This window comes from Pelodiscus sinensis, unplaced genomic scaffold (assembly GCF_049634645.1).
Source record: "Pelodiscus sinensis isolate JC-2024 unplaced genomic scaffold, ASM4963464v1 ctg75, whole genome shotgun sequence".
NCBI classification, from domain to species: domain Eukaryota; kingdom Metazoa; phylum Chordata; order Testudines; family Trionychidae; genus Pelodiscus; species Pelodiscus sinensis.
In genome coordinates, this window is record NW_027465860.1 from 261,614 (window position 1) to 276,776 (window position 15,163).

A 15,163-nucleotide genomic window follows, 5' to 3' on the forward strand; every position below is an offset into this window, starting at 1 on the left:
GCGCCCTCCGGTGGGCATGGCCGAGAATGCACGTGTAATTCTGCAGAGGCTCCGCGGCGCCCCCTGGTGGGCACGGCCGGGAATGCAGGTGTAATTCCTCAGTGCCTCCACGGCGCCCCCCGGTGGGCACGGCCGGGAATGCAGGTGTAATTCCGCAGCGCCTCCACGGCACCCCCCGGTGCCCATGGCCGGCAATGCAGGTGTAATTCCGCAGCGCATCCAAGGCGCCCCCCTGTGGTCATGGCCGGGAATGCAGGTGTAATTCCTCAGTGCCTCCACGGTGCCCCCCGGTGGGCACGGCCGGGAATGCAGGTGTAATTCCGCAGCGCCTCCACGGCACCCTCCGGTGGGCATGGCCGGGAATGCACGTGTAAATCTGCAGGGCCTCCACGGCGCCCCCCGGTGGGCACGGCCGGGAATGCAGGTGTAATTCCGCAGCGCCTCCACAGCGCCCCCCGGTGGGCACGACCGGGAATGCAGGTGTAATTCCTCAGTGCCTCCACGGCGCCCCCCGGTGGGCACGGCCGGGAATGCAGGTGTAATTCGGCAGCGCCTCCACGGCACCCCCCGGTGCCCATGGCCGGCAATGCAGGTGTAATTCCGCAGCGCCTCCACGGCGCCGCCCGGTGGGCATGGCCGGAATGCACGTGTAATTCCGCAGCGCCTCCACGGCGCCCCCCGGTGGCCATGGACGGGAATGCAGGTGTAATTCTGCAGCGCCTCCACGGCGCCCTCCGGTGGGCATGGCCGGAATGCACGTGTAATTCCGCAGACCCTCCACGGCGCCGCCCGGTGGGCATGGCCGGAATGCATGTGTAATTCCGCAGGGCTTCCACGGCGCCGCCCGGTGGGCACGGCCGGGAATGCACGTGTAATGCCGCAGGGCCTCCACGGCGCCGCCCGGTGGGCACGGCCGGGAATGCACGTGTAAGTCCGCAGGGCCTCCACGGCGCCGCCCGGTGGGTACGGCCGGGAATGCACGTGTAACTCCGCAGGGCCTCCACGGCGCCGCCCGGTGGGCACGGCCGGGAATGCACGTGTAAGTCCGCAGGGCCTCCAAGGCGCCCCCCGGTGGGCACGGCCGGGAATGCAGGTGTAATTCTGCAGCACCTCCACGGCGCCCCCCGGTGGCTACTGCCGGGAATGCAGGTGTAATTCCGCAGCGCCTCCACGGCGCCCCCCGGTGGGCACGGCCGGGAATGCAGGTGTAAATGTGCAGCGCCTCCACGGCACCCCCCGGTGGCCATGGCCGGGAATGCAGGTGTAATTCCGCAGGGCCTCCACGGCGCCCCCCGGTGGCCATAGCCGGGAATGCAGGTGTAATTCTGCAGCGCCTCCACGGCGCCCCCCGGTGGGCACGGCCGGGAATGCAGGTGTAATTCCGCAGCACCTCCACGGCGCCCCCCGGTGGGCACGGCCGTGAATGCAGGTATAATTCCGCAGCGCCTCCACGGCGCCTCCTGGTGCCCATGGCCGGGAATGCACGTGTAAATCTGCAGGGCCTCCACGGCGCCGCCCGGTGGGCACGGCCGGGATTGCACGTGTAAGGCAGCAGGGCCTTCATGGCGCCGCCCGGTGGGCACGGCCGGGAATGCACGTGTAAGGCCGCAGGGCCTCCACGGAGCCGCCCGGAGGGCACGGCCGGGAATGCACGTGTAATGCCGCAGGGGCTCCACGGCGCCGCCCGGTGGGAACGGCCGGGAATGCACGTGTAATGCCGCAGGGCCTCCACGGCGCCGCCCGGTGGGCACGGCGGGGAATGCACGTGTAAGGCCGCAGGGCCTCCACGGCGCCGCCCGGTGGGCACGGCCGGGAATGCACGTGTAATGCCGCAGGGCCTCCACGGCGCCGCCCGGTGGGCACGGCCGGGAATGCACGTGTAAGTCCGCAGGGCCTCCACGGCGCCGCCCGGTGGGCACGGCCGGGAATGCACGTGTAAGGCCGCAGGGCCTCCACGGCGCCGCCCGGTGGGCACGGCCGGGAATGCACGTGTAAGTCCGCAGGGCCTCCACGGCGCCGCCCGGTGGGCACGGCCGGAAATGCACGTGTAATTCCGCAGGGCCTCCACGGCGCCGCCCGGTGGGCACGGCCGGGAATGCACGTGCAATTCCGCAGGGCCTCCACGGCGCCGCCCGGTGGGCACGGCCGGGAATGCACGTGTAATGCCGCAGTGCCTCCACGTCGCCGCCCGGTGGGCAAGGCCGGGAATGCACGTGTAATGCCGCAGGGCCTCCACGGCGCCGCCCGGTGGGCACGGCCGGGAATGCACGTGTAATGCCGCAGGGCCTCCACGGCGCCGCCCAATGGGCACGGCCGGGAATGCACGTGTAAGTCCGCAGGGCCTCCACGGCGCCGCCCGGTGTGCACGGCCGGGAATGCACGTGTAATTCCGCAGGGCCTCCACGGCGCCGCCCGGTGTGCACGGCCGGGAATGCACGTGTAAGTCCGCAGGGCCTCCACGGCGCCGCCCGGTGGGCACGGCCGGGAATGCACGTGTAATGCCGCAGGGGCTCCACGGCGCCGCCCGGTGGGCACGGCCGGGAATGCACGTGTAATGCCGCAGGGCCTCCACGGCGCCGCCCGGTGGGCACGGCCAGGAATCCACGTGTAATGCCGCAGTGCCTCCACGTCGCCGCCCGGTGGGCATGGCCGGGAATGCATGTGTAATGCCGCAGGGCCTCCAGGGCGCCGCCCGGTGGGCACGGCCGGGAATGCACGTGTAAGTCCGCAGGGCCTCCACGGCGCCGCCCGGTGGGCACGGCCGGGAATGCACGTGTAATTCCGCAGCCCCTCCACGATGCCGCCCGGTGGGCACGGCCGGGAATGCACGTGTAATTCCGCAGCCCCTCCACGATGCCGCCCGGTGGGCACGGCCGGAATGCATGTGTAATTCCGCAGGGCTTCCACGGCGCCGCCCGGTGGGCACGGCCGCAAATGCACGTGTAATTCCGCAGGGCCTCCACGGCGCCACCCGGTGGGCACGGCCGGGAATGCACGTGTACGTCCGCAGGGCCTCCACGGCGCCGCCCGGTGGGCACGGCCAGGAATGCACGTGTAAGGCCGCAGGGCCTCCACGGCGCCGCCCGGTAGGCGCGGCCGGGAATGCACGTGTAAGGCCGCAGGGCCTCCACGGCGCCGCCCGGTGGGCACGGCCGGAAATGCACGTGTAATTCCGCAGCGCCTCCACGGCGCCGCCCGGTGGGCACGGCCGGAAATGCACGTGTAATTCCGCAGGGCTTCCACGGCGCCGCCCGGTGGGCACGGCCGGGAATGCACGTGTAATGCCGCAGGGCCTCCACGGCGCCCCCTGGTGGGCACGGCCGGGAATGCAGGTGTAATCCCTCAGTGCCTCCACGGCGCCCCCTGGTGGGCACGGCCGGGAATGCAGGTGTAATTCCGCAGCGCCTCCACAGCGCCCCACGGTGCCCATGGCCGGGAATGCAGGTGTAATTCCGCAGCGCCTCCACGGCGCCCCCCGGTGCGCATGGCCGGGAATGCAGGTGTAATTCCGCAGCGCCTCCACGGCGTCCCCCGGTGGCCGTGGCCGGGAATGCAGTTGTAATTCCGCAGCGCCTCCACGGCGCCCCCCGGTGGGCACGGCCGGGAATGCAGGTGTAATTCTCCAGCGCCTCCACGGCGCCCTCCGGTGGGCATGGCCGGGAATGCACGTGTAATTCCGCAGGGCCTCCACGGCGCCGCCCGGTGGGCAGGGCCGGGAATGCACGTGTAATGCCGCAGGGCCTCCACGGCGCCGCCCGGTGGGCGCGGCCGGGAATGCACGTGTAAGTCCGCAGGGCCTCCACGGCGCCGCCCGGTGGGCACGGCCGGGAATGCAGGTGTAATTCCTCAGTGCCTCCACGGCGCCCCCCGGTGGGCACGGCCGGGAATGCAGGTGTAATTCCTCAGTGCCTCCACGGCGCCCCCCGGTGGGCACGGCCGGGAATGCAGGTGTAATTCCGCAGCGCCTCCACGGCGCCCCCCGGTGGGCACGTCCGGGAATACAGGTGTAATTCTGCAGAGGCTCCACGGCGCCCCCCGGTGGGTGCGGCCAGGAATGCAGGTTTAATTCCTCAGTGCCTCCACAGCGCCACCCGGTGGGCACGGCCGGGAATGCAGGTGTAATTCCGCAGCGCCTCCACGGCACCCCCCGGTGCCCATGAGCGGCAATGCAGGTGTAATTCCGCAGCGCCTCCAAGGCGCCCCCCGGTGGGCACGGCCGGGAATGCAGGTGTAATTCCGCAGCGCCTCCACGGCGCCCCCCGGTGGCCATGGCCGGTAATGCAGGTGTAATTCCTCAGTGCCTCCACGGCGCCCCCCGGTGGGCATGGCCGGGAATGCAGGTGTAATTCCTCAGTGCCTCCACGGCGCCCCCCGGTGGCCATGGCCGGGAATGCAGGTGTAATTCCGCAGCGCCTCCACGGCGCCCCCCGGTGGGCACGCCCGGGAATGCAGGTGTAATTCCGCAGCGCCTCCACGGCGCCCCCCGGTGGGCACGGCCGGGAATGCAGGTGTAATTCTGCAGCGCCTCCACGGCGCCCCCCGGTGGGCACGGCCGGGAATGCAGGTGTAATCCCTCAGTGCCTCCACGGCGCCCCCCGGTGGGCACGGCCGGGAATGCAGGTGTAATTCCGCAGCGCCTCCACGGCGCCCCCCTGTGCCCATGGCCGGGAATGCAGGTGTAATTCCGCAGCGCCTCCACGGCGCCCCCCGGTGGGCACGGCCGGGAATGAAGGTGTAATTCCGCAGCGCCTCCACGGCGCCCCCTGGTGGGCACGGCCGGGAATGCAGGTGTAATCCCTCAGTGCCTCCACGGCGCCCCCTGGTGGGCACGGCCGGGAATGCAGGTGTAATTCCGCAGCGCCTCCACAGCGCCCCACGGTGCCCATGGCCGGGAATGCAGGTGTAATTCCGCAGCGCCTCCACGGCGCCCCCCGGTGCGCATGGCCGGGAATGCAGGTGTAATTCCGCAGCGCCTCCACGGCGTCCCCCGGTGGCCGTGGCCGGGAATGCAGTTGTAATTCCGCAGCGCCTCCACGGCGCCCCCCGGTGGGCACGGCCGGGAATGCAGGTGTAATTCTCCAGCGCCTCCACGGCGCCCTCCGGTGGGCATGGCCGGGAATGCACGTGTAATTCCGCAGGGCCTCCACGGCGCCGCCCGGTGGGCAGGGCCGGGAATGCACGTGTAATGCCGCAGGGCCTCCACGGCGCCGCCCGGTGGGCGCGGCCGGGAATGCACGTGTAAGTCCGCAGGGCCTCCACGGCGCCGCCCGGTGGGCACGGCCGGGAATGCACGTGTAAGTCCGCAGGGCCTCCACGGCGCCGCCCGGTGAGCACGGCCGGGAATGCACGTGTAAGTCCGCAGGGCCTCCACGGCGCCGCCCGGTGGGCACGGCCGGGATTGCACGTGTAAGGCAGCAGGGCCTCCACGGCGCTGCCCGGTGGGCACGGCCGGGAATGCACGTGTAATGCCGCAGGGCCTCCACGGCGCCGCCCGGCGGGCACGGCCGGGAATGCACGTGTAATGCCGCAGGGCCTCCACGGCGCCGCCCGGTGGGAACGGCCGGGAATGCACGTGTAATGCCGCAGGGCCTCCACGGCGCCGCCCGGTGGGCACGGCGGGGAATGCACGTGTAAGGCCGCAGGGCCTCCACGGCGCCGCCCGGTGGGCACGGCCGGGAATGCACGTGTAATGCCGCAGGGCCTCCACGGCGCCGCCCGGTGGGCACGGCCGGGAATTCACGTGTAATGCCGCAGTGCCTCTACGTCGCCGCCCGGTGGGCACGGCCGGGAATGCATGTGTATTCCGCAGCGCCTCCATGGCGCCCTCCGCTGGGCATGGCCGGGAATGCACGTGTAAATCTCCAGGGCCTCCAGGGCGCCCCCCGGTGGGCACGGCCGGGAATGCAGCTGTAATCCCGCAGCGCCTCCATGGCGCCCCCCGGTGGGCACGGCCGGGAATGCAGGTGTAATTCCGCAGCGCCTCCACGGCGCCCCCCGGTGGCCATGGCCGGGAGTGCAGGTGTAATTCTGCAGCGGCTCCACGGCGCCCTCCGGTGGGCATGGCCGGGAATGCAGGTGTAATTCCCCAGCGCCTCCACGGCGCCCCCCGGTGGCCATGGCCGGGAATGCAGGTGTAATTCCGCAGCGCCTCCACGGCGCCCCCCGGTGGCCATGGCCGGGAATGCAGGTGTAATTCCGCAGCGCCCCCACGGCGCCCCCCGGTGCGCATGGCCGGGAATGCAGGTGTAATTCCGCAGCGCCTCCACGGTGTCCCCCGGTGGCCATGGCCGGGAATGCAGTTGTAATTCCGCAGCGCCTCCACGGCGCCCCCCGGTGGGCACGGCCGGGAATGCACGTGTATTCTGCAGCGCCTCCACGGCGCCCCCCGTGGGCACGGCCGGGAATGCAGGAGTAATTCTCCAGCGCCTCCACGGCGCCCTCCGGTGGGCATGGCCAAGAATGCACGTGCAAATCTGCAGCGCCTCCACGGCGCCCTCCGGTGGGCATGGCCGGGAATGCACGTGTATTCCGCAGCGCCTCAACGGCGCCCTCCGGTAGGCATGGCCGGGAATGCACGTGTAAATCCGCAGGGCCTCCACGGCGCGCCCCGGTTCCCATGGCCGGGAATGCACGTGTAATTCCGCAGGGCCTCCACGGCGCCGCCCGGTGGGCAGGGCCGGGAATGCACGTGTAATGCCGCACGGCCTCCACGGCGCCGCCCGGTGGGCACGGCCGGGAATTCACGTGTAATGCCGCAAGGCCTCCACGGCGCCGCCCGGTGGGCACGGCCGGGAATGCACGTGTAATGCCGCAGGGCCTCCACGGCGCCGCCCGGTGGGCACGGCCGGGAATGCACGTGTAATGCCGCAGGGCCTCCACGGCGCCGCCCGGTGGGCGCGGCCGGGAATGCACGTGTAAGTCCGCAGGGCCTCCACGGCACCGCCCGGTGGGCACGGCCGGGAATGCACGTGTAAGTCCGCAGGGCCTCCACGGCGCCGCCCGTTGGGCATGGCCGGGATTGCACGTGTAAGGCAGCAGGGCCTCCACGGCGCGGCCCGGTGGGCACGGCCGGGAATGCACGTGTAAGGCCGCAGGGCCTCCACGGTGCCGCCCGGTGGGCACGGCCGGGAATGCACGTGTAATGCCGCAGGGCCTCCACGGCGCCGCCCGGTGGGCACGGCCGGGAATTCACGTGTAATGCCGCAGTGCCTCCACGTCGCCGCCCGGTGGGCACGGCCGGGAATGCATGTGTATTCCGCAGCGCCTCCATGGCGCCCTCCGCTGGGCATGGCCGGGAATGCACGTGTAAATCTGCAGGGCCTCCACGGCGCCCCCCGGTGGGCACGGCCGGGAATGCAGGTGTAATTCCGCAGCGCCTCCACGGCGCACCCCGGTGGCCATGGCCGGGAATGCAGGTGTAATTCTGCAGCGCCTCCACGGCGCCCTCCGGTGGGCATGGCCGAGAATGCACGTGTAAATCTGCAGGGCCTCCACGGCGCCCCCCGGTGGGCACTGCCGGGAATGCAGCTGTAATCCCGCAGCGCCTCCATGGCGCCCCCCGGTGGGCACGGCCGGGAATGCAGGTGTAATTCCGCAGCGCCTCCACGGCGCCCCCCGGTGGCCATGGCCGGGAATGCAGGTGTAATTCCGCAGCGCCTCCACGGCGCCCCCCGGTGGCCATGGCCGGGAATGCAGGTGTAATTCCGCAGCGCCTCCACGGCGCCCCCCGGTGCGCATGGCCGGGAATGCAGGTGTAATTCCGCAGCGCCTCCACGGCGTCCCCCGGTGGCCATGGCCGGGAATGCAGTTGTAATTCCGCAGCGCCTCCACGGCGCCCCCCGGTGGGCACGGCCGGGAATGCACGTGTATTCTGCAGCGCCTCCACGGCGCCCCCCGTGGGCACGGCCGGGAATGCAGGTGTAATTCTCCAGCGCCTCCACGGCGCCCTCCGGTGGGCATGGCCAAGAATGCACGTGCAAATCTGCAGCGCCTCCACGGCGCCCTCCGGTGGGCATGGCCGGGAATGCACGTGTATTCCGCAGCGCCTCTACGGCGCCCTCCGGTAGGCATGGCCGGGAATGCACGTGTAAATCCGCAGGGCCTCCACGGCGCGCCCCGGTGCCCATGGCCGGGAATGCACGTGTAATTCCGCAGGGCCTCCACGGCGCCCCCCGGTGGGCACGGCCGGGAATGCACGTGTAATGCCGCAGGGCCTCCACGGCGCCGCCCGGTGGGAACGGCCGGGAATGCACGTGTAATGCCACAGGGCCTCCACGGCGCCGCCGGGTGGGCACGGCGGGGAATGCACGTGTAACTCCGCAGGGCCTCCACGGCGCCGCCCGGTGGGCACGGCCGGGAATGCACGTGTAAGTCCGCAGGGCCTCCACGGCGCCGCCCGGTGGGCACGGCGGGAATGCACGTGTAATGCCGCAGGGCCTCCACGGCGCCGCCCGGTGGGCACGGCCGGGAATGCACGTGTAATTCCGCAGCCCCTCCACGGCGCCGCCCGGTGGGCACGGCCGGAATGCACGTGTAATTCCGCAGGGCTTCCACGGCGCCGCCCGGTGGGCACGGCCACGGCCGCGAATGCACGTGTAATTCCGCAGGGCCTCCACGGCGCCTCCCGGTGGGCACGGCCGGGAATGCACGTGTACGTCCGCAGGGCCTCCACGGCGCCGCCCGGTGGGCACGGCCGGGAATGAACGTGTAAGTCCGCAGGGCCTCCACGGCGCCGCCCGGTGGGCACGGCCGGGAATGCACGTGTAATGCCGCAGGGCCTCCACGGCGCCGCCCGGTGGGCACGGCCGGGAATGCACGTGTAAGTCCGCAGGGCCTCCACGGCGCCGCCCGGTGGGTACGGCCGGGAATGCACGTGTAAGTCCGCAGGGCCTCCACGGCGCCGCCCGGTGGGCACGGCCGGGAATGCACGTGTAAGTCCGCAGGGCCTCCAACGCGCCCCCCGGTGGGCACGGCCGGGAATGCAGGTGTAATTCTGCAGCACCTCCACGGCGCCCCCCGGTGGCTACTGCCGGGAATGCAGGTGTAATTCCGCAGCGCCTCCACGGCGCCCGCCGGTGGGCACGGCCGGGAATGCAGGTGTAATTCCGCAGCGCCTCCACGGCACCCCCCGGTGGCCATGGCCGGGAATGCAGGTGTAATTCCGCAGGGCCTCCACGGCGCCCCCCGGTGGCCATAGCCGGGAATGCAGGTGTAATTCTGCAGCGCCTCCATGGCGCCCTCCGGTGGGCATGGCCGGGAATTCACGTGTATTCCGCAGTGCCTCCACGGCGCCCTCCGGTGCGCATGGCCGGGAATGCACGTGTAAATGTGCAGGGCCTCCACGGCTCCCCCCGGTGAGCACGGCCGGGAATGCAGGTGTAATTCCGCAGCGCCTCCACGGCGCCCCCCGGTGGCCATGGACGGGAATGCAGGTGTAATTCTGCAGCGCCTCCACGGCGCCCTCCGGTGGGCATGGCCGAGAATGCACGTGTAATTCTGCAGAGGCTCCGCGGCGCCCCCTGGTGGGCACGGCCGGGAATGCAGGTGTAATTCCTCAGTGCCTCCACGGTGCCCCCCGGTGGGCACGGCCGGGAATGCAGGTGTAATTCCGCAGCGCCTCCACGGCACCCTCCGGTGGGCATGGCCGGGAATGCACGTGTAAATCTGCAGGGCCTCCACGGCGCCCCCCGGTGGGCACGGCCGGGAATGCAGGTGTAATTCCGCAGCGCCTCCACAGCGCCCCCCGGTGGGCACGACCGGGAATGCAGGTGTAATTCCTCAGTGCCTCCACGGCGCCCCCCGGTGGGCACGGCCGGGAATGCAGGTGTAATTCGGCAGCGACTCCACGGCACCCCCCGGTGCCCATGGCCGGCAATGCAGGTGTAATTCCGCAGCGCCTCCACGGCGCCGCCCGGTGGGCATGGCCGGAATGCACGTGTAATTCCGCAGCGCCTCCACGGCGCCCCCCGGTGGCCATGGACGGGAATGCAGGTGTAATTCTGCAGCGCCTCCACGGCGCCCTCCGGTGGGCATGGCCGGAATGCACGTGTAATTCCGCAGCCCCTCCACGGCGCCGCCCGGTGGGCATGGCCGGAATGCATGTGTAATTCCGCAGGGCTTCCACGGCGCCGCCCGGTGGGCACGGCCGGGAATGCACGTGTAATGCCGCAGGGCCTCCACGGCGCCGCCCGGTGGGCACGGCCGGGAATGCACGTGTAAGTCCGCAGGGCCTCCACGGCGCCGCCCGGTGGGTACGGCCGGGAATGCACGTGTAACTCCGCAGGGCCTCCACGGCGCCGCCCGGTGGGCACGGCCGGGAATGCACGTGTAAGTCCGCAGGGCCTCCAAGGCGCCCCCCGGTGGGCACGGCCGGGAATGCAGGTGTAATTCTGCAGCACCTCCACGGCGCCCCCCGGTGGCTACTGCCGGGAATGCAGGTGTAATTCCGCAGCGCCTCCACGGCGCCCCCCGGTGGGCACGGCCGGGAATGCAGGTGTAAATGTGCAGCGCCTCCACGGCACCCCCCGGTGGCCATGGCCGGGAATGCAGGTGTAATTCCGCAGGGCCTCCACGGCGCCCCCCGGTGGCCATAGCCGGGAATGCAGGTGTAATTCTGCAGCGCCTCCACGGCGCCCCCCGGTGGGCACGGCCGGGAATGCAGGTGTAATTCCGCAGCACCTCCACGGCGCCCCCCGGTGGGCACGGCCGTGAATGCAGGTATAATTCCGCAGCGCCTCCACGGCGCCTCCCGGTGCCCATGGCCGGGAATGCACGTGTAAATCTGCAGGGCCTCCACGGCGCCGCCCGGTGGGCACGGCCGGGATTGCACGTGTAAGGCAGCAGGGCCTTCATGGCGCCGCCCGGTGGGCACGGCCGGGAATGCACGTGTAAGGCCGCAGGGCCTCCACGGAGCCGCCCGGTGGGCACGGCCGGGAATGCACGTGTAATGCCGCAGGGGCTCCACGGCGCCGCCCGGTGGGAACGGCCGGGAATGCACGTGTAATGCCGCAGGGCCTCCACGGCGCCGCCCGGTGGGCACGGCGGGGAATGCACGTGTAAGGCCGCAGGGCCTCCACGGCGCCGCCCGGTGGGCACGGCCGGGAATGCACGTGTAATGCCGCAGGGCCTCCACGGCGCCGCCCGGTGGGCACGGCCGGGAATGCACGTGTAAGTCCGCAGGGCCTCCACGGCGCCGCCCGGTGGGCACGGCCGGGAATGCACGTGTAAGGCCGCAGGGCCTCCACGGCGCCGCCCGGTGGGCACGGCCGGGAATGCACGTGTAAGTCCGCAGGGCCTCCACGGCGCCGCCCGGTGGGCACGGCCGGAAATGCACGTGTAATTCCGCAGGGCCTCCACGGCGCCGCCCGGTGGGCACGGCCGGGAATGCACGTGCAATTCCGCAGGGCCTCCACGGCGCCGCCCGGTGGGCACGGCCGGGAATGCACGTGTAATGCCGCAGTGCCTCCACGTCGCCGCCCGGTGGGCAAGGCCGGGAATGCACGTGTAATGCCGCAGGGCCTCCACGGCGCCGCCCGGTGGGCACGGCCGGGAATGCACGTGTAATGCCGCAGGGCCTCCACGGCGCCGCCCAATGGGCACGGCCGGGAATGCACGTGTAAGTCCGCAGGGCCTCCACGGCGCCGCCCGGTGTGCACGGCCGGGAATGCACGTGTAATTCCGCAGGGCCTCCACGGCGCCGCCCGGTGTGCACGGCCGGGAATGCACGTGTAAGTCCGCAGGGCCTCCACGGCGCCGCCCGGTGGGCACGGCCGGGAATGCACGTGTAATGCCGCAGGGGCTCCACGGCGCCGCCCGGTGGGCACGGCCGGGAATGCACGTGTAATGCCGCAGGGCCTCCACGGCGCCGCCCGGTGGGCACGGCCAGGAATCCACGTGTAATGCCGCAGTGCCTCCACGTCGCCGCCCGGTGGGCATGGCCGGGAATGCATGTGTAATGCCGCAGGGCCTCCAGGGCGCCGCCCGGTGGGCACGGCCGGGAATGCACGTGTAAGTCCGCAGGGCCTCCACGGCGCCGCCCGGTGGGCACGGCCGGGAATGCACGTGTAATTCCGCAGCCCCTCCACGATGCCGCCCGGTGGGCACGGCCGGGAATGCACGTGTAATTCCGCAGCCCCTCCACGATGCCGCCCGGTGGGCACGGCCGGAATGCATGTGTAATTCCGCAGGGCTTCCACGGCGCCGCCCGGTGGGCACGGCCGCAAATGCACGTGTAATTCCGCAGGGCCTCCACGGCGCCACCCGGTGGGCACGGCCGGGAATGCACGTGTACGTCCGCAGGGCCTCCACGGCGCCGCCCGGTGGGCACGGCCAGGAATGCACGTGTAATGCCGCAGAGCCTCCACGGCGCCGCCCTGTGGGCTCGTCCAGGAATGCACGTGTAAGTCCGCAGGGCCTCCACGGCACCGCCCGGTGGGCACGGCCGGGAATGCACGTGTAAGGCCGCAGGGCCTCCACGGCGCCGCCCGGTAGGCGCGGCCGGGAATGCACGTGTAAGGCCGCAGGGCCTCCACGGCGCCGCCCGGTGGGCACGGCCGGAAATGCACGTGTAATTCCGCAGCGCCTCCACGGCGCCGCCCGGTGGGCACGGCCGGAAATGCACGTGTAATTCCGCAGGGCTTCCACGGCGCCGCCCGGTGGGCACGGCCGGGAATGCACGTGTAATGCCGCAGGGCCTCCACGGCGCCGCCCGGTGGGCACGGCCGGGAATGCACGTGTAAGTCCGCAGGGCCTCCACGGCGCCGCCCGGTGGGTACGGCCGGGAATGCACGTGTAACTCCGCAGGGCCTCCACGGCGCCGCCCGGTGGGCACGGCCGGGAATGCACGTGTAAGTCCGCAGGGCCTCCAAGGCGCCCCCCGGTGGGCACGGCCGGGAATGCAGGTGTAATTCTGCAGCACCTCCACGGCGCCCCCCGGTGGCTACTGCCGGGAATGCAGGTGTAATTCCGCAGCGCCTCCACGGCGCCCCCCGGTGGGCACGGCCGGGAATGCAGGTGTAAATGTGCAGCGCCTCCACGGCACCCCCCGGTGGCCATGGCCGGGAATGCAGGTGTAATTCCGCAGGGCCTCCACGGCGCCCCCCGGTGGCCATAGCCGGGAATGCAGGTGTAATTCTGCAGCGCCTCCACGGCGCCCCCCGGTGGGCACGGCCGGGAATGCAGGTGTAATTCCGCAGCACCTCCACGGCGCCCCCCGGTGGGCACGGCCGTGAATGCAGGTATAATTCCGCAGCGCCTCCACGGCGCCTCCCGGTGCCCATGGCCGGGAATGCACGTGTAAATCTGCAGGGCCTCCACGGCGCCGCCCGGTGGGCACGGCCGGGATTGCACGTGTAAGGCAGCAGGGCCTCCATGGCGCCGCCCGGTGGGCACGGCCGGGAATGCACGTGTAAGGCCGCAGGGCCTCCACGGAGCCGCCCGGTGGGCACGGCCGGGAATGCACGTGTAATGCCGCAGGGGCTCCACGGCGCCGCCCGGTGGGCACGGCCGGGAATGCACGTGTAATGCCGCAGGGCCTCCACGGCGCCGCCCGGTGGGCACGGCCAGGAATCCACGTGTAATGCCGCAGTGCCTCCACGTCGCCGCCCGGTGGGCATGGCCGGGAATGCATGTGTAATGCCGCAGGGCCTCCAGGGCGCCGCCCGGTGGGCACGGCCGGGAATGCACGTGTAAGTCCGCAGGGCCTCCACGGCGCCGCCCGGTGGGCACGGCCGGGAATGCACGTGTAATTCCGCAGCCCCTCCACGATGCCGCCCGGTGGGCACGGCCGGGAATGCACGTGTAATTCCGCAGCCCCTCCACGATGCCGCCCGGTGGGCACGGCCGGGAATGCACGTGTAATTCCGCAGCCCCTCCACGATGCCGCCCGGTGGGCACGGCCGGAATGCATGTGTAATTCCGCAGGGCTTCCACGGCGCCGCCCGGTGGGCACGGCCGCAAATGCACGTGTAATTCCGCAGGGCCTCCACGGCGCCACCCGGTGGGCACGGCCGGGAATGCACGTGTACGTCCGCAGGGCCTCCAAGGCGCACCCCGGTGGGCACGGCCGGGAATGCAGGTGTAATTCTGCAGCAACTCCACGGCGCCCCCCGGTGGCTACTGCCGCGAATGCAGGTGTAATTCCGCAGCGCCTCCACGGCGCCCCCCGGTGGGCACGGCCGGGAATGCAGGTGTAATTCCGCAGCGCCTCCACGGCACCCCCCGGTGGCCATGGCCGGGAATGCAGGTGTAATTCCGCAGGGCCTCCACGGCGCCCCCCGGTGGCCATAGCCGGGAATGCAGGTGTAATTCTGCAGCGCCTCCACGGCGCCCTCCGGTGGGCATGGCCGGGAATGCACGTGTAAATGTGCAGGGCCTCCACGGCGCCCCCCGGTGGGCACGGCCGGGAATGCAGGTGTAATTCCGCAGCGCCTCCACGGCGCCCCCCGGTGGCCATGGACGGGAATGCAGGTGTAATTCTGCAGCGCCTCCACGGCGCCCTCCGGTGGGCATGGCCGAGAATGCACGTGTAATTCTGCAGAGGCTCCGCAGCGCCCCCCGGTGGGCACGGCCGGGAATGCAGGTGTAATTCCTCAGTGCCTCCACAGCGCCCCCCGGTGGGCACGGCCGGGAATGCAGGTGTAATTCCGCAGCGCCTCCACGGCACCCCCCGGTGCCCATGGCCCGCAATGCAGGTGTAATTCCGCAGCGCATTCAAGGCGCCCCCCGGTGGGCACGGCCGGGAATGCAGGTGTAATTCCGCAGCGCCTCCACGGCGCCCCCCGGTGGCCATTGCCGGGAATGCAGGTGTAATTCCTCAGTGCCTCCACGGCGCCCCCCGGTGGGCACGGCCGGGAATGCAGGTGTAATTCCGCAGCGCCTCCACGGCGCCCCCCGGTGGGCACGGCCGGGAATGCAGGTGTAATTCTGCAGAGGCTCCACGGCGCCCCCCGGTGGGCACGGCCGGGAATGCAGGTGTAATTCCTCAGTGCCTCCACGGCGCCCCCCGGTGGGCACGGCCGGGAATGCAGGTGTAATTCCGCAGCGCCTCCACGGCACCCCCCGGTGCCCATGGCCGGGAATGCAGGTGTAATTCCGCAGCGCCTCCAAGGCGCCCCCGGGTGGGCACGGCCGGGAATGCAGGTGTAATCCCTCAGTGCCTCCACGG